The following is a 25,181-nucleotide window of genomic DNA, read 5'->3' as shown; positions in this document are numbered from 1 at the left end:
TTATCTATTCTAGGATATTTACCGGAGGTTTGAACCACATTTACAGGTTGTGATAGAAAGTAAATTCCATTATTAAGTTGTCCAACAAACATTGTAACACCATTCAAAATGATATTGCAAATATTTTTTTTATTAAAAATTGATAACCGTTCATGGTCGAAAGGCCTACAGAAATAATATTTAATAAAAAACTTGGACAATAGTGACATTCACTCAGAATTATATTTCAAGAATTGATTACAAGATTCATGATTCCTAATACTAGAACTGGAACTTTACTTCCATCTCCAACATTCAGAAATCTCTTGCCTTCATCAAATCTCCTACTGACCTGCAGACCCTGCATCGAATTACAAATATGATAAGGGCTTTCGGTATCCAAATATCCAGGTAGTAGTATCACAAATGAAAAAGTTGCAAGGTGTTATCATATAAGTACCCTGCTTCTTCTTTGGCTTGTTCGGATCCAGTGAGGCAATGTATAGAGGACAGTTCCTCTTCCAGTGCCCCTACTTCTTTCAAAAGAAGTACTCTGCCTGACTCTGGTCGGACTTGCGCTTCTTTGTCTGACCCTATGCAGACATCCCAGCATGCGGCTGCACCTTCTTATTCTTCTTCTTCTTGTTCTTCTTCCCTTTATTAAAGGGTCGATGACCAGAAGAAGACCCTCCCACAACATTTATCGACTCCTTATGGAGCTGGTGGTCCTTCTCAAAGTTCTGCAGCAACCCCAACAAGCCGTGGTAGTTCACTGCAGGTTTTGTCATTCGAAAATGAGTAAGGAAGGAAAGGTAGGACTTGGGCAGAGAATTAAGGATCGCATCCTTACTGAGCTGCTCGTGCAGGGGAAAGCCCAGTTTACTTAGGCGCTCCATCATTTCGATCATGTACAGTACATGATCAGTGACTAAGGCTCCATCCCTCATCCGAGCATTGAAAATGGCACAACTAGTTTTATGCCTTTCAACATCGTCAGGCGTGCCAAAAGAGTCGTTCAACATTTGAAGCATCTCCTGTGACTGGGCGTTCTCAAACCTGCGGCTGAACTCATCATTCATTGCCGCCAGCATTATGCACCGAATGGTGGTGCGGTCATTGAGCCACTTCTGGCAAGTATCTCGGACCGTCCCTCTAGCGTTCAAGGCTGGCTCCTCAGGTGTCGGATCCATTACTACATAAAGGATCCGCTCATGCTCAAGGATGATTTTTAATTTTCGATACCAGCTATCACAATTAGGTCCCATGAGCTTGTCATTATCTAATAATGACCGGAGCGATAGGGTAGTGGCCATAGCTGTATAAAGAAAAACCAGACCTATACTAGTACATAAATTATTAATACTAAAGACTTGGACTTTAGTCTAAAGTTTCTCCCAGTATTTTTACGAATTGGTAGCCTCAACCTCCAATTCGAAGAATTACTTTAATTCCTTAGTAGGTACTAGAATCCACACAGACTACACACGAGCCCAACTTTGGTTGGTCAACCCATGTGCATCTATGGGTAGGTTCATAACCAGTTGTTTCTCTAAACAACTTCTAGTAATTAATTTTGCCCCAGAACCTAATCAGTAGGCTTTGGCCTCCACTGAAAAAATCTAGTTAGGTCCAACCATTAACATGATTTGATTTGGTGAATCGGATCAATAAATGATCAAGCCCGACTTTGGTCGGCCAACCTAACCACCATCAGAAAGACTCAAACCAAATTATCATACTATGAATGATAATTTCATTAGTCAATAAGCACCAAGCCTTTGGGCCTCCAATGATTATTAAACTAATGGACTCATTATCACTCACTTAATGGGAGGCTATGACTTAGTTATCAATATAACTTAATCATTTCTAGGACCTAATAATTTTTGAGGATTTTATTAAAGAATAGATGAGAAAAAAAAATCCAGCCAATTTCAATCCTCCCACTGACTTCACCAAGTCAGATTAAAAAAAAAGATTTAATTAAAGCCGGTATTAGGAGTACTTAAATCAGTCACACTGATTTACCTAATGACATGGGTGAGCCCTAATCACCAAGTGATCTAATCAAAACCTAATTCACTAGGTTGGCCAGGTAAGTGAGATCAGTGGTGGAGATAAGCCATTAACTCGTTAGAGATCGAATCACTGCGAGTAGCTCCCGCTTAAAAATCACTGATCAAACTGCCAAACTTACCTTAGACACCAACCGATTCATTAGTTTTAATTTGATCAACTTAGTAAATAGGGTTCCACCGCGTAGCCATGAATTAAGTCCATCTTGGTCTAGTTAAAGACATGGACCCATTCAACTACAACTATTGGAGTTGAGTCTAGAGTATCCTTTACCTAATCTAATTCAACTTTTGATTAGATTTGATCAATTACTCTAATTTAGTCCATTTCTTTAAGCTAACCTTAGGTCTAACCCAATTATGGACCTAATCCATCTAACCCATTGACCCACAAGTTTATGCAATTGTATTAGGTCTTAATTCATAATTCTAGACCTACTAGACAACAATTAATTCTTTTAATTAAGTATTTGGGCTGATGGGTTAGGATTTGGCATTTCGAAAATAATTTTCAAATTTGAAAGGTTTTATTTTCTGTTCACCAAATATGTTGATTCATTACACAAATATATCAGCACATTTCATAAATAGCAATCCTATTGCTAATTATATAACAGAAAATAATTCAATCAAAATAAATCATGAATATTCCTTTCGCTACTTCATCTGTATGGGATATAATCGCATCGACACCCCTATCACCATAGGAGACCCCATCGAATGGGAAGAGAGAGCTTTTAAACCCTACTTTTCTCCTATAACCGGACGGCCATGGCAACCAACCCAATTCGATTACTTGCTACTTGGATCAAGTATATCTAAATATACCTTTTTTAAAATTTAAATTTCAAATTTTAAATTTCAAATTTTAAATTTTGAATTTCAAATTTCAAAGAAATTTTAAATTTCAAATTTCAAATTTTTGAATTTCAAATTTTAAATTTTTGAATTTCAAATTTCAAATTTTGAATTTCAAATTTAAAATTTCAACCAAATTTTAAATTTCAAATTTCAAATTTTGAATTTTAAAATTTTGAATTTTGAATTTTGAATTTCAAAATTCAAATTTCAAATTTCAAATTTTGAATTTCAAACTTTTGAATTTTGAATTTCGACAACATTCAAAATTCAAATTTTAAATTTTAAATTTTAAATTTTAAATTAAAACTTTTAGATTACAACTTAATCTATGCATGCAAATTCATATATCATATCTTAGAACCGGTTCTGATACCATTTGTGGGAAAAATTCAATACAGGGGTAAAATGATAATTTTAAAACTTTTTCAAAATCACTATTTTATAATGGAAATTATTAATTAATCTAATTAATTAATAAGAATTTATCCTATACAAGGATCTAAATATGATATATAGCATGCATGTATTTAAATTTGAAATTCGAATTTGAACAGTAAACACTTTATTGTAATGTGTTCAGAACACAATACCTTTGTGCGGATAGTAGATCGCCGCAATCTGATCACCATCGAGAGAGTCTGATCATCACAATGTAGCCACACAATGTGTCTGGTCTCTGCAGATCATCCATACGAAGCTTCCGGTCTGATCGACTCCTCACGAATGCTAGCTCATTGTAGAGCCCTTTCGACGGTCGATGCTGATCGAACTCCTTCGATCGATGTCTGTCGATTCTTTGGATACTCCAGATCATCAGTAGACATTTTTGAGAGGATGTTGAAGATCTTCCTGAAATTTGGTGGGCTCACGATACTCGTAGCTCACCTTCTCACTTTTCAAACTCCAGGCTGAAACCCTGAAGAACTCACTGAAACCCTGTGCATATTTTTTCTTTCTTTTCTTTCTTTTTTTCTCAGATGGATATAGACCTTCACCTTGCACATAAGGATTCCTCATGCCCAGATTTTCTCTCCAAAATTTTTCTTACACACGCCCCACTCTTCTCCTCCTTTTAAAATATTAATCAAGGTCTTATCCACGTGAGAGGATAAAGATAAGTAATTGCACATTTGAATTCAAATCAAATTTTGAATTTAAATGAAAACTAATTTATCCCTATCCACTAAGGGCATGAGAAGAGGAGGGCGTGGCTTAATTTGTGCATAAGTGATTTCATGAGAAACATTTTCTCGTGTAATAAATAGGGTGCTAAAAGAGGATAAGGTCAAGGCGCTAAGATTGGTTGCTCATTCAAATTCAAACTTTATTTTGAATTTGAATGGCCAACCAATCATCCTTATCCACTCATATGGTGCATTAAAGTAGGGCGTGAGGAGGGCTTTGTGTGAGAAAAAATTCATGAGAACTTCCTTCTCGTGAATTATTTAAACCAACCTAATTGAACCAAATAAGTTAGGCCCAATTAGACTAATTTAAATCCAACTTAATTAGGCTTAATTAGGCTCAATAAAATCTTAATCAAAAAAAAATTAAGAATTGATTAAGCCCAACCTCTGATCATATCAGGGATCAAACCATCTCAATGATTAGGTCAACTCTTAACCTAATCGGATCAAACCCAACTGAATCCAATTCAATTGGACTTGATCCAAAATTAATTACTCAATTAAATTGAGTTAATTAGCAATCAAATCACTAATTAAACCCCTCATAAATATTGAGTCCAAATTCGATGGGTAATTGGATATCAGAATTCATCGATATGTAACCCTAATCGAAGAGTCCTAAACCAGTGGGACTCTTGACCCTGGTAGCCAAAATGTGTAGAATTCATGATCAGAGAATCCTGATTCTCGATCACAGAATCTCAAACATGAAGGACTCTTCACCAGCCATCAGATCAGATAGGAACCTTTAATGTGTGTGACCCCACAGGTTGGAACCTAAGCCGATAGCACAGGAACCAATTCTTGTACTAATCGAAGTGACCATCTAGCAATGATATCCGACGATCGGATAGGTAGAATAGTCGCAATCGCAACACTCAGAACCTACGTGAATATGGTTACTGTATAATTCACCTTTTGACCTCTGTATTTAGGATGACTCAGGGTTAAACTGTCAACCCTGATTAGATCATCCGAATCATGCTCAACTCAAACAGTCCTATGACTCCTCATAAAGACTACCCTGGCCAAGGTTTTGCTAAATTGAAACATGACTGTACGCAGCTCCTAAACTGGAGTGGTCATTCTTATCTTGACACACGCACCGACAAGTCAAGTACTTGACTACACCCAGCAGTCTTCCATCACTGAATTAGAAATTCAGGTAGTCCAGTGCCTAAGTACAGTGAGTTACTTGCAAGTCACCGTGGCCGTCTCAGGTCGGAGGGATATTTATATCCATATTCCATCGGAGCAAATCTTGACAGCAAAAATAGCTCTGGAGTCGGTCATGTTCAGTACAGATGTACCCTTACATCTCACCTGTATGCCATACCAGTGTCTCCACACTCATTGGTTTAGAGGACAACCAACCTATATGGCACATAATGACCTATGCTTGATAAACATTGTCATCGTTGGTAACAACGTATCATTTGGTCGCGAACAGATTTAAGGACTAAATGACAAATCCTCCTTTATCGAGTCTAAATAGTCCTAAGGACTTCACCACAATATAGGAGTTCATTAGAAGATGAAACATTTTATGATGAAAAATATCAAAATAATTTTTATTAATTCATAATTCATGTACATATATAAAAATGGGCACAACCATCAACAGACTGACGATTGGCTTTGGGATACTATTCCCAACAATCTGGAGGTATGCTCATTTTAGAATCTAATCTTACGGTTTCTTCTGCATCCAATTGGGTGCTTGACTCTGGTTCTAGTGCTCATTTGTGCACTTCTATGCAGGGTCTTGAGGAGAGCAAGAGGCTGAGGGATGGGAAGATGATCCTACACGTCGGAAACAGAGCAAGAGTTGCTGCCGTGGCTGTGGGAACCTATCCTCTGCGATTACCGTTAGGATTAGATTTAGTTTTAAGAGACTGTTATTATGTACCTGCAGCAAGCAGGAATTTAATTTTTATTTTATGTTTAGCACAAGAAGGCTATGTGATTAGCTTTCATAAGGACCATTGTAATATTTTTTTATGAAAATAATAAAGTTACAGATGGTTTTCTTATTAACGATCTCTATCAGCTATATATTGATGTATCTGTATTTAATACTGAGCAAAATGTGAATGCCATAGGAATTAAAAGGCGTAAAGATAGTCTAAATGATAAGTATTTGTGGCACCTAAGGCTAGGTCATATAGCGGAAGACAAGGTTAACAAATTGGAAAAATTCGGGCTATTGAGTCCATTGACTTTCGAGTCATATCTAGTTTGTGAATCATGCCTTCAAGGCAAAATGACCAAGCTTCCTTTTGTAGGATATGGGGAAAGGGCCACAGATCTACTTGCTCTAGTACATACGGATGTGTGCGGCCCATTTGATGTGCTGGCTAGAGGCAACTACGTCTACTTCATTACCTTTACCGATGATATGTCTAGGTATGGGTATATGTTTCTAATGAAATACAAGTCTGAAGCCTTTGAAAGGTTCAAAGAATTCAGACATAAGGTAGAAAAACAAACAGGAAAACCCATTAAGGTTCTTCAATCAGATCAAGGAGGTGAATACCTTAGTTGGGAGTTTCTAGACTATCTTAAGGACAATGGCATAGTCTCTCAATGGACTCCACCTAGAACGCCTCAACTCAATGGGATTTCAGAACGGAGAAATCAGACCCTATTAGATATGGTTCGTTTCATGATGAGCTTCACAGACCTCTCCGAATTTCTTTGGGGACATTGTCTCATGATAGTAATTTATGTATTGAATAAGGTTTTCTCTAAAACTGTTCCTACCACACCATATGAGATATGGCATGGTAAGAAGTCAAGTCTGAATCATCTCAGAATTTGGGATTGTCCAGCTCATGTCAAGAGATAGCAGACGAACAAGTTAGAGTTCAGATCTTTTAGAGCTCGATTCATAGGATATCCTAAAGAGTCATTAGGATACTATTTCTATATTCTGAAAGACCACAATATGATTGTGAGTCAAAATGTTATTTTTCTTGAAAAATAGTTTATTCAAGATGGTGGCATCGGAAGAATAGTTAAGCTCAAGGAGAATGTCTCCCAAGAGCAACGAGCTCAAGAACCTGAGGAACCTAATCAATCAGAACTAGTCCCAACACAATCTCTTCCACCTCGTAGATCGACTAGGGTTTTTCATCCTCCTGAAAGGTACTTAGGTACCATACAAGAGGAAGTAGAAAAAATATTCCTCATGGGAAATGGAGCTCATGGTGATGACCCCAAGACCTATGACGAGGCGATATTAGTTATCGACTTCGAGAAATGGTTAGAGGCAATGAGATCAGAAATTGACTCGATGCACTCAAACCAAGTTGGACCTTGGTAGATCCACCTGAAGGTATTGTACCTATTGGGTATAAATGGATCTTCAAGAGAAAGATAGGTGCAGATGGAAATGTATAGTCAGTGCGAAGGCATTGACTATCAGGATACCTTTTCGCCCGTAGCCATACTAAAATTCATCCACACATTGCTTGTTATTGCAGCCTATTTCGATTATGAAATATGACAGATGGATGTAAAAATGGTATTCTTAAATGGACATCTTGAGGAAAATATCTATATGGAACAGTCACTTGATTTCACATCCAGTGATGATGATCACAAGTTCTGCAAGCTGCAAAGGTCCATTTATGGACTTAAGCAAGCATCTCGGAGTTGGAATACTCATTTCAATGATGTCATCAAAATATTTGGTTTCATCAAGAATGAGGAGGAATCATGTGTGTTCAAAAAGATTAGTGGAAGCGCAGTTGTCTTCCTCGTATTGTACGTAGATGACATCCTCCTAATTGGGAATGACATTTCCATATTGATCTCAATCAAAGTATGGTTGTCTAAGGAGTTCTCTATGAAAGATCTAGGAGAGGCATCCTTTATACTGGGTATTAAGGTCTATAGAGATAGACCAAATAGGATGCTCGAACTTTCACAGAAGATGTACATAGAGGAGGTGCTAAAAAGGTTTAGCATGGAAAACTCCAAAAGAGGTTTATTACCTTTTAGACATGGCATTCATCTCTCCAAGAAGATGTACCCTAGCACACCTGAGGAGATTGAACGCATGAGCAAGATCCCTTATGCTTCTGCAATAGGGAGCCTCATGTATGCCATGCTATGTACACAACCTGATATAGCCCATGCTATGAGTGTCACAAGCAGATATCAGTCGAATCCAGACGAAGAGCACTGGACTTCTGTGAAATGTATTCTTAAGTACTTGAGAAGGCCTAAGGATATGTTTTTAGTCTTTGGGAATGGAGAACTCCAGATTCAGGGATATACAAACTCAGACTTTATGTCTGATATAGATGATCGAAAGTCGACATCTTGCAGTCTGTTCATTTGCAATGGTGGTGCAGTTAGCTAGAAAAGTTCCAAGCAGATGGTGATTGCTGATTCCACCATGGAGGCAGAGTATATTGCTGCATCAGAAGCTGCAAAGGATGCATTCTGGTACAAAAAGTTTGCCGTAAAGCTTGGAGTGATGTCATCGGATGCCATACCTCTTTACAGCGATAATAATGGCACCATAGCCCTAGCTAAGGAGCCAAGGTCTCATCAGAAGTTGAAGCACATTGAGTGGCGATTCCATTTGATCCGTGATTACCTCAAAAAAGGTTATGTCGAGGTCAAGAGAGTCAACTCCACAGATAATGTGGCAGACCCACTGACTAAGCCATTGGGCCAACAGAAGATCGAAGCCCACCTTGAGAAGATGGGACTTAGATATGTAGCCAATTGGCATTAGGTCAAGTGGGAGTTTGTTAGATGTGTGCCCTAGATGTCAGATCGACTGACATATTCTTGTACAAATCTAAGGACAAATTTATAATTTTGACTATAAATGAATGAAAAGGATTATTCTTCTATCACATTATATCTGTGATACATCCTTTTAGTTAGTGGGAATGTAAATTCATATTTTCAAGAGTTGAAAATTTAAGGCATGAATTTACATAACTAACTCATAAACAACTCCTAACCATAGGATCATCACGAGGATGATGATTGATCTGGAAGGTTGGTGTACGATCGCTTCTTTAGGATAGATGTATCTTAAGTCTATGGTGTGGAGACACCGGAGTGAGAGTACAGGTATTCATTGAGAACGAGAGTACTGAGCATGACCATATCAAGCAGTCATAAGGAAGTCTACCTTCTCGTCGATGACTAGCTCGATGCCGCAGTTATGTGTCTAGTTCTTTGATCTGAGGTGCATCGATAGTTCACTTTGAGTGTGTTATAGTTTGACTACACCATAACTCGATCTCCTAGCCATTCAGAATCCTAAGGTATATGTTGGCTGTAGCATATTCATTGTAGGAACTAGGTCGTACCAAGTTGGGATCTATCAACCTCGGTAGATGAGAGGAGTAGTCCTATGACAATTGAAAGATCGAGTCCTAAAGCCCATGGCCATGGCAGAGTGAAATAATGGAAAAGAGTTTTCTATTAAGGTTTCACATCGGACTCGGATCGATCGATTAACTCATATGATTGATGTTGGATTTGACGAATTCACCTTAACCCTAATTCAGTCGGGACTAATGATAGTGGAACTCAATCACATAGGTAACTGCATCAAGAGGTTCATCTTCAGTTTTAATGGGTTGCCACCACATACTGCTAGGTGTCACTGATGGATTTTGGGAGCAATTAGAATGATATTGATGATCGATCATTCTAATTGTCTGAATCAGAAGAATTCTGGTCCATCGAAAGGAGTTTCAATGATGTCGATGATGAGATCATGACATGTCTCATTACCATATAGAATTGAATCTAACTGGGTCACACAAACAAGGGTTAGAATCTAGATGTCATCAATTGGGCTAACCCAATTAATTTGGATTAGATCCAATTAGGTTCAAGGAAATCATGCTAGCACATGATTGAGCCTAACTTTCTCCTTGTGTAATCTTTTCTGTCTCTACTGAGCCAAATATGATTTGACTCATCCAGAGAACCTTGAAAAGATTTTTTTTAGTCTAAATAAAGCTTGTCCAGCTCGAAAAAGACTTGTCTTAATTCATGAGATGAATTTAAGACAACACCTGCTAATTTCTAGCACCTGCCAATTTTATTTTAGGACATCTGTCAAAAGTTGGCATATGGATCTTAAACTGAAGAGGGCTCATTGGAGAATTTTTGTGGAGTGTCCACATGCCAAAACCCAATTGAATTGGGTGCCATAATCAGATTATGGCATGAGCCCAATTGGATTAAAGTGGGTGCCCCAAATGGATAAGAACCAAAGAGTCCTGATAAACATGGACTCTTTGGCACCTCCTTGATTGAGCTTATCCAATATTGGTGCCAACTTAGGAGAGTGGGTGGGGTTATTATCTGATATGATCAGATGATATCACTCCACCAATCAAAATTTTTCTAAAATTTATTAGAATTTTCTGATTGATTGAATGATGTGGCACTGTGCAGCATACAGGGTTTATATAAACCCTGCTGTGCCTAGGGTTTCGGGGATGAAATTATTTTATGCACAAAACTCAATAGCTGCTGCCCCCTCTCCTCTTCTCTATATCTTTCCTGCTCTCCTTCCTCCCCTCTTCACGTCTAAAGAGTTGGACATCCATCTGGCAAAGATCCAAGGCGTGGTGATGCCTAGAACAGAAGGCTGCAGGACATCTTCGACAGGCTGCTGCTCCAACTTCAGAAGGAGTTCTGAAGTACTTTCAAATCAGATAAAGATCTGATTTTTGGAGCATAGATTTATGAGGAGAAGATATTTCAGATCCTGCCTGAGTAGATATCGGTAGAGGCTAGGCACTTGCGTGGCTACATCAGAACCTTGGGCTGTGCAGAGATCATCTACAGGGTAATCAGATTACCCTTGAGGTACTTCTTCTTTCATCATAGATTTAGATTTAATTTTAGATTCTAAATATCAGATAATAAAATTAGATCTAGAGAATTAGATTTGAAATATGTAGGATAAATTTTTAAAAATTATTCCGCTCTAGATTTGATGAAATCTGGAAGATCCTACGAGGAAAAGCGGTTTCTCCCCTTCAACTAATACAAAGATGTGGGTGCTCATTTGAAAAATGAGTCCACTGAATTGACTCGATGAAAGAGAACATCTTATGGAACTTGCATGACAAAGATTGTTCTCCAAGTGGGAGTTGTGCAAGTGATCCTTAGACCTGAGATCATCATGAAATCTTGTGCACATGAATACATATTTTGATTCATACTCAAGTATGGCTTTAAGACATGAACGGAGTGTTCTGGATATGGTAAGAGTATGTACGAAGGTTGTGAGTAGGTCAACATAGAATCGATCGCTCCTAGTAAGAGCAGATCGCATCCTGTGTATTCTCATTCGTAGATGATTCAGAAAAAAATCTTTTGGTCAAAAGTAAGAAGGAGATTAGAAAGAGTTTCTAATACTTCTTCATTGGAGTCATTATTAGTTAATTGAGAATCGATATGAATATGTGTTTGAGTTTGACATGATTCCATACTCATGAACATATTCAGGGTGCTAGGATGATCGAAGGATTGTATTACACGATAACTTGCCATTGAAGGATATATTTAATATTTTCACTAATTTTTTATATCTTTTAAGTAGTTATGATATGTTGCTAGATATTAATCTTGATTTGTAGATTTTTTATCAAATTAATGAGTTTAATTTGAACGTCAATTAGAAAGAGTTCTAATTACTGAAATCAGATTAGCTTGATTGGACCTAAATCGATTAGATTAAATTCTAATCAAATTAGGTCAACTTGTATCTAGATCAACTACTAGCTAGATGTGAAACCGAATGGGTCACACACATATAGAAATTGGCCAAGGACCCTTTATAAAAAAAGTTGATTGGAATTTTGGATTCAATCGGGGTTTCGGTAAGCATGTTAGCCGTGTGGAATCCCTAGCTCTTTTAGAGATCCATTTGGTCTCATGCCTTGCTCATTTGCTAGCCTAATTTGGTGAGTATTTGGGAATCCACCTAGAAGCAGCTAAAAAGATGCACCATATCTGGTGTACATGCAAAACAACTAAGAGTCCAACTTAAGAAGGACTCTTGGTGCTAATATGCAGAATGCATGTGCACTTTATTTGTGGCATGGAGAAGAACTAAGAATCCTTCTATTTTTGACCTATATTTTTTATGGCAACTAGACCAGATGATGAGCCACTTAGCATACTTTTTGAAGATGAAAAACCTATCAGATTGTGCATGAAAAAATTACTCAAAGTAATGCTGCATGCATGATAGTTTTTTCTGGATGCACGAAGGGATGCGAAGACTCCTTTTGTTTAGGGAGTCTTAAGTGACTTTTTATCTGATAATTTTTGTGATAAAGATTATTTTTAAGTTTTAATCACATGGTAAAAATTTGAAAAATTATCAGATTAAGAATGGTTGCTTTTCACACCCTTTTCTGGGTGTGCGCATGTGCGATAGGGAGAAGGTGCTCACATGTCTCTTCGATGAAGAGTCCTTCTCATATATGAAATCTTATCCAAATATTATGTCATTTGGTGATGCCCTTCCCATTTAATATAGGTTTATGTGGCAAAATTTTATGCTAATCTGATGTGCGTAGAGATGAAAAAAGCATCTTGTTCTGGGCATGCACGTGTGAGAAGGCAAGAATCGATGTATCACCCCCTGAAGAGTCCTTCTTTTTAAGGATTCTCAGATAAGTGATACAAGGACTTGATATACCTTTCCAAATGAGGCATGCCTTCTCTATTAGCACCCCATCTAGTGCTATAAATAGGGGATGGTAGATGGGGTGATAATTCAATTCTTACATCCCTTATCCGCTCCCTCTCTCCCTCTCTTACAACTCTAGGTTTTAGAACAAGGCTTGTTCTTTTAAGACAAGCCTAATCCTAATAACTCTAAGGGTTTAAGAGGTCTAGAAAAAGGTGGTCAAGTATAGTGGATGGTTCAAAAAGATTTAAATTCAGGTCTGGAGGAAGATCTGATCGATTGGTAGCTGCTTGAGTTCTAGGGGCTAGAACTCTTGATGCAAGGTGAAGAAAGAGCGCTGTCCTTCATTCAATTTTTATGTAGATCACTGTTGGAGGGCGGACATTTGGATGCCTTGTAGAAATTGGATTAGCATTATAGATATTCTTCTAATTCAACTTTATTTTATTATACTTTGATTGATATAGTCAAGAGTTTCTGGGCATTAGGGTTTCCAATGCATCGGGTGTTTTTAATAAAAATTTTAAACACCTAATCCTTCTACTATGCCATCGGAACCCAACACAATCTCATGATCAGACAGTCTGGTGATCTCTTCAATCTATGTACTAGATTACTAAGATCTAAAATCTAATTTCATACATAATTACATCAACATGCAATTATTGATAAAACTATTTTATATCATGAACATATCGTTGATCTTATCAATTATATTCTTCATTTAATCCAATTAGATTTGATGCATCATATACACCATATCAGATCTGAAATATATTTTATACTAATTATAAAATATTAATTTCAGATTTGATATCATATAAAAAATTAATTAGATGTAAACATGAATGTATAAGGAATAATTTTTTGGTAAAATCTATTTTCACACAGTGCTGCATTCTGATAGGATTTAGATCTAAATATCCATCAAAATGAATTCAATTTAGATCTAAAATAAATCTCACTTCATAAAAAAAATAAAAATATTAAAATTTTATTAAAATAAATATAAAATAGATTTTAGTTTACATTGTTATTCCATCAAAAATTCAGCAACAACAAAATTCTGTTATAACAAACTTATAACAACTTCAATAAACTATTGATTAGGTACCTCTAATCCAATCAAAATCAGATCAAAATTTTTTATAAATAGATCTAAATTAGGTTTAATATCTTACAAAAAATTTTAATTATATCTTATGTAATTAATCTTTAAAAATTTAGTTATGCATGTATGTATTTTAGACCTGCTCTGATACCAATTGAAGGGAAGGGAAACAGTTTCTCTTTGGAAGGCCCAGGTTGCGTCTAAAAATTTTTCTATTCATATACATAATTAAAAATTAAATTTTTACCTGATTAATAGTAAAATTAGAGATTAAATCTCAAATAATCTGATATAAACCTTCATGGAGGTCGGGATGTGCAGACCCTCTACTTCGCATGCATTTCAGACACCGCAGGAAAGTGGGATGAACTCCGATCCAATCAACTTCACAACCCCATCAAACAAGGAAAAAGAAGTGCTGGTGTGACACCTCACACCAGTAGGTGGGATGCCCAAAGAGAGCCCACACCCAAGGGAGAAGAGGCGGCAACAAGGGGAGAGGCCAAGGAGAAGAAGGGACCTCTCTCTCTTCTCATGCCTCTCTCTCTTTCTCTCTTCTCTCAATCTAGTTTGTTTGCTATGTATCCATAAGTAGAGACCTTCTCTATTTATAGATAAATCTCATGACCTAATAAGCATAGGAATCCTAACTCAAATCTGATTTGAATTAGTCTAATACTCATGAAAGAAAGAATTCTACATGAGATAGAATTGCCATCACTTATGACAACTAATTTGCACCCACTCTCTCACCCACATGAGACACCCCAAACCAGTACCATTTCAGGTGTTGGTCGGTTCACAAGAGAGGAGAATCTCAGTACAAGTGAGAATTCTCATATCTTATCCAAAATGGATCTGATTCGAGTCCAATTCAAAGCTGGATCGAAATAATTTTGAAAGGCTATCAATCTAAAATTTTTTAGGACTTTTATTGTTGGGAATAGTGTCTCAAAGTCAATCGTCAGTCTGTTGATGGTTGTGCTCATTTTTGTATATGTACATAAATTATAAATTAATAAAAATTATTTTGGTATTTTTCATCACAAAATGTTTCATCTTCTAATGAAGTCCTATGTTGTGGTGAAGTCCTCAGGACTATTTAGACTCGACAAAGAAGGATTTGTTATTTAGTCTTAAATCTGTTCGTGACCAAATGATACGTTGTTACCAAGGATGACAACGTTTATCAAGCATAGGTCGTTGGGTGTCATATAGGTTGGTTGTCCTCTTAACCAATGAGTGTGGAGACACTTGTATGGCATACAGATGAGATGTAAGGGTACATCTGCACTGAATGTGACCAACTCCGGAGCTATTTCTGCTGTCAAGATTTGCTCCGATGGAATATGAGTATAAATGTCCCTCCGACCTGAGACCGCCACGGTGACTTGCAAGCAACTCACTACACTTAGGCACTGGACTACCTGAATTTCTAATTCAGTGACGGAAGGCTGCTGGGTGTAGTCAAGTACTTGACTTGCCGGTGCATGTGTCAAGATGGGATTGATCACTCTAGTTTAGGAGCTATGTACAGTCATATTTTAATTTAGCAAAACCTTGGCCCGGATAGTCCTTGTGAGGAGTCATAGGATTGTTTGAGTTGAGCACGATTCGGATGATCTAATCAGGGTTGACAGTTTAACCCTGAGTCATCCTAAACACAGAGGTCAAAAGGATGAATTATACAGTAACCATATTCACATAGGTTCTAAGTTTTGTGATTGTAACTATTCGACCTATCCGATCATCGGGTATCATTGCTAGATGGTCACTTCGATTAGTACAGGAATTGGTTCCTGTGCTACCGGCTTAGGTTCGAACCTGCAGGGTCACACACATTAGAGGTTCCTATCTGATCTGATAGCTGGTGAAGAGTCCTTCATGTCTGAGATTCTGTGATCGAGAATCAAGATTCTCTGATCATGAATTCCACATATTTTGGGTATCGGGGTCAAGAGTCCCACTGGTTTAGGACTCTTCGATCAGGGTTACATATCGATGAATTCTGATGCCCGATTATCCATCGGATTTGAACTCAATATTTATGAGAGATTTAATTAATAATTTAATCACTAATTAACTTAATTTGATTGAGTAATTAATTTTGGATCAAGTCCAATTGAATTGGATTCAGTTGGGTTTGACCCGATTAGGTTAAGAGTTGACCTAATCGTCGAGATAGTTTGGTCCCTGATATGATCAGGGGTTGGGCTTAATCAATTCTTGATTTGATTAGGATTTTATTGAGTCTAATTTAGCCTAATTTAGTTGGATTTAAATTAGTCTAATTGGGCCTAACTTATTTGGTTTAATTAGGTTGGTTTAAATAATGAAACCACCTTAACCCATTCTCCCTGCGCCACCTCACTTCCACTGCACCCATTTGAATTCACGAGAAGGAAGTTCTCATGAATTTTTCCTCATGCAATGCCCTCCTCATGCCCTACTTTAATGCACCATTTGAGTGGATAAGGATGATTGGTTGGTCATTCAAATTCAAAACAAAGTTTGAATTTGAATGAGCAACCAATCTTAGCACCTTGACCTTATCCTCTTTTAACACCCCATTTATTACATGAGAAAATGTTTCTCATGAAATCACTCACACACAAATTAAGCCACACCCTCCTCTTCTCACGCCCTAAGTGGATAGGGATAAATTGGTTTCTATTTGAATTCAAAATTTGATTTGAATTCAAATGTGCAATTACTCATCTTTATCCTCTCACGTGGATAAGATGTTTTGACGTTGTTTTAAAAGGAGGAGAAGAGTGGGGCATGTAAAAGAAAAATTTTGGAGAGAAAATCTGGGTGTGAGAAATCCTTGTGTGCAAGGTGAAGGTCTATATCCTTTCGAGAGAAAAAAGAAAGAAAAGAAAGAAAAAATGTGCGTAGGGTTTCAGTGAGTTCTTTAGGGTTTCAGCCTGGAGTTCGAGAAGTGAGAAGGTGAGCTACGAGTGTTGTGAGCCCACCAAATTTTCAGAAGATCTTCATCTTCCTCTCAAGCATGTTTGCTGACGATCTAGAACATCCAAAGAATCGGTAAACATCGATCGAAGGAGTTCGATCAGCATCGACCGTCGAAAGGGCTCTACAACGAGCTAGCACTCGTGAGGAGTCAATCAGACCGAAAGCTTCATGTGGATGATCCACAGAGGTCAGACACATTGTGTGACTACATCACGATAATCAGACTCTTCCGACGGTGATCAGATTACGGTGATCTACTACCCGCACAAAGATATTGTGTTCTGAACACATTACAGTAAAGTGTTTACTGTTCAAATTTAAATTTTAAATTTAAATGCATGCATGCTATATATCATATTTAGATCCTAGTGTAAGATAAATTCTTATTAATTAATTAGATTAATTAATAATTTTTACTATAAAATAATAATTTTAAAAAAGTTTTAAAATTACCATTTACCCCTGCACTGATTTTCCCCACAATTGGTATCAGAGCGGGTTCTTAGATATGATATATATATTTACATGCGTAGATTAAGTTGTAATCTAAAAGTTTAAATTTGAAATTTGAAATTTAAAATTTAAAATTCAAAATTTGAAATTTAAATTTTGAAATTTGAAATTTGAAATTCAAAATTCAAAATTCAAAAATTTGAAATTCAAAATTTGAAATTTAAAATTTGAAATTTGGTAGAAATTTCAAATTTGAAATTCAAAATTTAAAATTCAAAATTTAAAATTCAAAATTTAAAATTCAAAAAATTTAAAATTTAAAATTTGAAATTTATTTGAAATTTGAAATTTGAAATTTAAATTTTGAAGGTGGTATATTTAGATATACTTGATCCAAGTAGCAAGTAATCGAATTGGGTTGGTTGCCACGGCTGTCCGGTCATAGGAGAGAAGTAGGGTTTAAAGGCCCTCTCTTCCCATTCGATGGGGTCTCCTATGGCAGTAGGGGTGCCGATGCGATTATATCCCATGCAGATGAAGTAGCGAAGGAAATATTCATGATTTATTTTGATTGATTTATTTTTTATTATGTAAATAGCAATAGGATTGCTATTTATGAAATGTGCTGATATATTTGTGTAATGAATCAACATATTTGGTGAACAAAAAATAAAATCTTTCAAATTTAAAAATTATTTTCGAAATACCAAACCCTGACCCATCAGCCTAAATACTTAATTAAAAGAATTAAGTGTTGTCTAGTAGGTCTAGAATTATGAATTAAGACCTAAGACAATTGCATAAACTTGTGGGTCAGTGGTTAGATGGATTAGGTCCATAATTGGGTTAGACCTAAGGTTAGCTTAAAGAAATGGACTAAATTAGAGTAATTGGTCAAATCTAATCAAAAGTTGAATTAGATTAGGTCAAGGATACTCTAGACTCAACTCCAATAGTTGTAGTTGAATGGGTCCATGTCTTTAACTAGACCAAGATGGACTTAATTCATGGCTACGCGGTGGAACCCTATTTACTAAGTTGATTAAATTAAAACTAATGAACCAGTTGGTGTCTAAGGTAAGTTTGGCAGTTTGACCAGTGATTTTTAAGCGGAAGCTACTCGCAGTGATTTTGAAAGGAATATGCCCTACAAGCCAATCGAAATTTGTATTTTGATGGGTTTTTCTTGTAATCTTTCAGACTTATGTATTGACTCTTTAAATAATAAAAGGCATTTTCATTATATGTTGCATCTTACTTTAGTAATGATTATGATGAACTCCATAAATCAAGAAAATGGATTTAGGGTTATGATGAGATCATACCTATGAGACCTAAAATCCTAAAAATCCTGATTTAGAATATTCCTAGTCATAGGAGCATTGAGTAGGAGATCAATGTTCCAGATAGATTAGCACTTTCTATGTATGCTCGATGGAGAGGGTGGCAGATCTCATATGTCACTTGTGTGAGACACTAATACAAAGAAGTGGGTGCTCATTAGAGAATGAGTTCACTGAATTGATCCGACTTAAGAAACATCTTATGGAATTTACTTACCTGTCAAGAGATGTTTTCTTATAGTGGGAGTTGTGCATGTAATCCTTTGACCTGAGACTACCATAGAACCTTGTATACATGAATCCATATTTTTTTGTTCATACTCATTCATGACTTAGTCATGTACGGGGTGTTCTAGATATGGTAGAATGTGTATGGAGGTTGTGAGTAGGTCAACATGGAATCGATCACTCCTGGTAAGAGGAAATCGCATCCTACTTGTTCTGATCGATTGATGATTCAGGAAGCCTTTGATCAAAACAAAATAAAAATTAGAAAGAGTTTCTAATATTTTATTAATTAAATCATCATATAAGATTGAGAGAAATATGAGTATGATATTGGATTTGACATCATTTCATATCCAGAGTCATATTCGTGGTGCAGGGAGATCGCAGGATCAAATTGCACGATAACTTTCCACTGAAGGGTATTTTTGGTATTTCTATCAAAAATTTTATATCTTTCAGATAGACATGATACATTGCTAGACGTCAATCTTGTCTTATGGGTTTGATCGAATTAAAGAGTTTAATTCAATCACCAATTAGAAAGAGTTCTAATTGCTGAAATCGGGTTAGCTCGATTGGATCTAGATCGGTTAGATTAAATTCTAATCAAATCAAATCGACTTGAACTCAGACCTATTGCTGGTTAGATGTGGAATCCAATGGGTCACACACAAAGGGTATTGATCTGGGGTCTAATTAGATTAGATCATGTTTGCAAAATTGACATGCTAGCACATGTTGCAAAAAACTAGCTCCATGTTTCGAATCAGGTTTAAAATTGATTCCAGATTGGGCTAATTAAAGCTAAATTAATTCAAATAAATTTTGGATTTGAGTTGGTTCAGCCCTTTTCTGCATATACCAAAAATGTGGAGCCAGGAAACCAATTCTCCATGAGTCAAGAATTTTTCTTGTGCGTGGGTGCAGTTTTTGTGTGCAGAAATAGTTTTCGCATCCCATGAGATGGAATGCCTCATCTTGAGCTTATCCTATGTTCCATGATGAAATAAATTTTTGAATGATTCATATCTTTGTTTTGAGCACTCATAATTTTTTTGAAGTTAAAATTCCTTCTGGTTTAATCGTGGAAATTCATTGAAGTTGGAAATCCTGTCAGCCTGATCCATGCGCCTGACCAAGAGTCCAACTTGTGAAGGACTCTAACCTATCTGTCAGGCCACTTTTTAATCTGAATTTTTTTCCACAACATTCTCATGTTAGCACCTTAATTTTTGGCCATTGGATGGACAAAATTATATTGATGGGTGGTGGAAAAAAAAATTATGCCATGCAAATCTGCGTGACTCATCGGAGAATCATTGAGAAAAATGTTCCGAAGAGTCCTTCTGCATGAAGTGTCTCTTGGATTTTTTTCTGATGATTTTCATGTATCAAAAACTTTTAGATAGGCATGAGAATTCATCAAGAGGTGTGAGATTTTCTGATGGATGCGAGATGGCACGTGGAAGGGGCGGAAAAAATTCCCGAAGGCAACCCATCGCTAAGTATTTAAAGGGGGGTGCGCTGGGGGATTGGATTGATTCAGATTTCCAATTCTCCTTTCTTTCTAACATCCTCTCCCTATTGTCCAATTAGTCTCTTCCTTCTCTTGTTAGGACAAGTCCAAAAATAGAAAGGACAAGTCCGATTTTAGGACAAGAGTCTAGGAAGAGAATTAAGGAAGACAAGGAGAGAAGAAAGGTAGGGATAGGAATGCTAGGAGAAGAGGAAGAGCGTCTTGAGGTCCTGGTGTTCAAGAAAATTCTCAGAGTTAGAATTTTGGAGGAGAAATCATCTCAAAGAGTTGGTGTCCTGATCATAGCCCTGTGTGGATCACCGTTGGAGGGCGAACACTTGGGCGCCTGGTGGAGGTTCTGCCGAAATTTGGATTAAGCGCTGCAGGTATTCTTCTATAACTTAAATTTAATCTTGAATTTATGTTATATATGATTGTTAATCATCAAGAAGATACTGGTTTAAGGGTTTAATATTTAAGATTTCTTTATTAAAATTTTTAAATCCATTATGTTTCCACTGTGCATGCCCACTCTGAAACCCTACAGTGGTATCAGAGCCGGCCTTGTTTGGTTCAATCATATATACATAATATTTATGTGATCCATAATATGATTTATACTATAAAATGATTTATGCTTTCATATGATGATATGAAATAATACATATATCATTCCCTACTTCATCATCTTGACATAAGGTTGTCCTAGCATAACGGGATTATGCTGCAAGGTTGTCCTAGGATGATGAATGTCCATATGTTACACTTGCACATGTAGAAAATTTTAATGTTGATACATAAATGGGTATTATGTAGTTAGAATATGCATGAGACCAAATAAAAGCCCTCATTAGAAAATTATATTAAGTGGTAATGATATGCAACTATGGGTTAACCAATTCTTGATCAATTGATCAATTGGTGTCTAGGAAAGTGCTATAGGTGGTTTTTTAATTGGTTCCGTTGTCTGACCTGGCCAATTTATTGGTGTCTAAGGAAAGCAACGGGGGGACCCCCACCTTACTTACCTGGCCAATTGGATTAAGCGATCTTGATATTGAAAAACCCTAATGTTGAAAATACTATTAAGGGCCTTCCTTCATGCTAGGTTAATGTTACATCATGAACTATGGTTAGTTTGTTGTGTTAACATGAGGCTTGTCATAAGGATTGATATAACATAATCCTGGTGCATAGAAGATGCTTACGGCAAGTTTGAATATACTGCTTTGTTGTGTTAACACAAGGGCAGTTATATTAGAATTTGACTGTATTGAAATGAAGGGTCTAACTTAACTAAAATATTATAGCTTGTTGTGTTAACACAAGGCTAATAATATTTTAGAGGCCAAGATATAATATTAAAAATTGTATGAGATGCAATTGAAAAGAATTTCCTACCTATGAACTCATAAGGGTTTGTTGTGTTAACACAAGATCATTATGAGGAATTAGGGTCTCAATCCCACTAAGATAAATATAACATATATCTCGTTCATCATAGTAGAGGGTTATGATGTTCGATAAAATAGTGGGAGGTACAATTAAATCTAAAGACCTTATTTAATTGTATGAGTTAATATGAGTTGTTTGCTTATGTAATATTCTTTAATTATTGTAGATTAAATTCTACAAATGACATCTTCACTATCATTGCGAGGAATTTTAGATTCCAACAAGTTGATCGATCCCAATTATGTGGACTGGTTGAGGAATTTAAAGATCGTACTCACTCAGGAGAAACTCTCCTATATTCTTGACATCCCTGAACCACAAGAGGTAGGGGATGATGCCACAGAAGAGGAGGTATCCACATACAGGATGTGGAAGAATGACAGTTTGACTGTCAAGTGCATCATACTGGCCTCTATGAGCAATGAGTTGCAGAGGCAGCATGAGAGCATGGATACTCAATCCATACTCCTCAATCTTAAAGAGTTGTATGGAGAATAGAGTAGAACTGCTAGATATGAGATATCTAAGCAGTTATTCCGTGCTAGAATGACTGAGGGATCATCCATACAAGACCATGTCCTGAAGGTCATTGATCTGATCACTAGATTGGGTCAACTTGATTTTGTGATGGATGGAGAATTAAGTCAGGATTTGATCCTGCAATCTCTTCCCGAGTCATTCGCTTAGTTTGTTGTGAACTATCATATGAACAAACTGAATACCTCCTTACCTGAGTTGTTAAATATGCTTAAGACAACTGAGAGCCATATTAAGAAAGAAAAGGCTCCACTTCTTCTTGTGGGTAAAACCTCTAAGTAGAAGTCAGATTTTAAGGGTTCAAAGAAAGCACTGAATCCTAAGGGTGGCAAGATGAAGAAGAAGGGGAAGAAAGTCTCCGGACAGGGTACCTGCTTTCACTACGGCAAGGTAGGACACTGGAAAAGAAATTATAAATTATATCTTGCAACTATAAAGGCAGGTGCAAGCGATGCACCAAAAGGTATGTATGAGATACATACAATTTTGTCTTTAAGTTCTTCCAATTCAGACTCTTGGGTATTAGATACTGCCTGTAGTTCTCATATCTGCAGGTCGTTGCAAGGGCTGTAGAACATTAGAGTGCTGAAGAAGGTGACTTCGAGCTCTACGGCATTGGAGGAGAGTCAATCCAAGCATAGGCTGTAGGGACATATATGTTAATGTTACCTTCTGGAAAGATCTTAGAGCTAGAAAACTGTTATTATATGCCTAAGTGTTGGGAATAGTGTCCCAAAGCCAATCGTCAGTCTGTTGACGGTTGTGCTCCTTTTGTATTAGTACATGAATTATAAATAAATAAAAGTTACTTTGGCATTTTTTCATCACAAATGTTTCATCTTCTAATGAACTCCTGTGTTGTGGTGAAGTCCTTAGGACTATTTAGACTCGACAAAGGAGGATTTGTCGCTTAGTCTTTAAACCTGTTCGCGATCAAATGATACATTGTTACCAAGGATGACAACGTTTATCGAGCATAGGTCGTTGTGTGCCATATGGGTTGGTTGTCCTCATAACCAAGGAGTGTGGAGACACTGGTATGGCATACAGGTGAGATGTAATGGTACATCTGCACTGAACGTAACCGACTCTGAAGCTATTTCTGCTGTCAAGATTTGCTCCGATGGGATATGGATATAAATGTCCCTCCGACCTGAGACCGCCATGGTGACTTGCAAGCTACTCACTGCACTTAGGCACTGGACTACCTAAATTTTTAATTCAGTGACGGAAGGCTACTGGGTGTAGTCAAGTACTTGACTTGTCGGTGCGTGTGTTAAGATGGGATTGACCACTCCAGTTTAGGAGCTGTGTACACTCATGTTTCAATTTAGCAAAATCTTGGCCAGGGTAGTCCTAGTAAAGAGTCACAGGATTAATTGAGTTGAGCATGATTCGGATGACTCATCAGGGTTGACAGTTTAACCCTGAGTCATCCTAAACACAGGGGTCAAAAGGGATGAATTATACGGTAACCATATTCACGTAGGTTCTGAATGTTGTGATTGTGACTATTTGACCTATCTGGTCGTCGGGTACCATTGCTAGATGGTCACTTCGATTAGTACAGGAATTGGTTGCTGTGCTACCGGCTTAGGTTCGAACCTGCGGGGTCACACACATTAGAGGTTTCTTTCTGATCTGATGGCTGATTATGAGTCTTATGTGTTTGGGACTCTATGATTGAGAATTAGGATTCTCTGATCATGAGTTCCACACATTTTGGATACTGGGGTCAAAATTTTGAATTTCAAATTTTGAATTTAAAATTTGAACTCTTTGATCAGGGTTTCATATCGGTGGTCTCTAATGCCTAATTGCCCATCGAATTTGGACTCAATAATTATGAGAGATTTTATTAGTGATTTGATCACTAATTAACTCAATTTGATTGAGTAATTATTTTTGGATCAAGTCCAAATGAATTGGATTCAGTTGGGTTTGATCCGATTATGAGAGTACTGAGCGTGATCACCTCAAGTAGTCATAAGAAAGTCTACCTTCTCGTCGATGACTAGCTCGATGCTGTAGCAGTGTGTCTAGTTCTTTGACCTGAGGTACATCGACAGTTCACCTTGAGTGTGTTATAGTTTGACTACACCATAACTCGATCTCCTAGTCATTCGAAATCCTGAGGTGTATGTTGGCTGTAGCATATTCATTGTAGGAACCAGATCGCACCAAGAAGGGATCTATCAACCTCAGTAAATAAGAGGAGTAGTCCTATGATGATCGAAAGATTGAGTCCTTAAGCCCATGACCATGGTAGAGTGAAATAATGGAAAAGAGTTTTTTATTAAGATTTCACATCGGACTTGGATCGATCGATTGATTCATATGACTGATGTTGGGTTTGACGAGTTCACCTTAACCCTAATTCAATCGGGACTCATGATAGAAGAACTCAATCACACAGGTAGCTGCACTGAGAGGTTCGTCTTCATTTCTGATGGATTGCCACCATATACTGCTAGATATCACTAGTGGATTTTGGGAGCAATTAGAATGATCTTGATGATCGATCATTCTAATTGTCTGAATCAGAAGAGTTCTGGTCCATCGAAAGAAGTTTCGATGATGTCGATGATGAGATCATGACATGTCTCATTACCATACAGAAATAAATCTAACTGGATCACACAAATAAGAGTTGGGGTCTGGATGTCATCAATTGAGCTAACCCAGTTCGATTGATTTGGATTAGATCCAATTAGATTCATGGAAATCGTGCTAGCACACGATTGAGCCTAACTTTCTCCTCGTATAAT

Source organism: Elaeis guineensis, chromosome 8 (genome assembly GCF_000442705.2).
Source record: "Elaeis guineensis isolate ETL-2024a chromosome 8, EG11, whole genome shotgun sequence".
NCBI lineage: Eukaryota > Viridiplantae > Streptophyta > Magnoliopsida > Arecales > Arecaceae > Elaeis > Elaeis guineensis.
Note: the sequence above shows the minus strand (reverse complement) of the source record.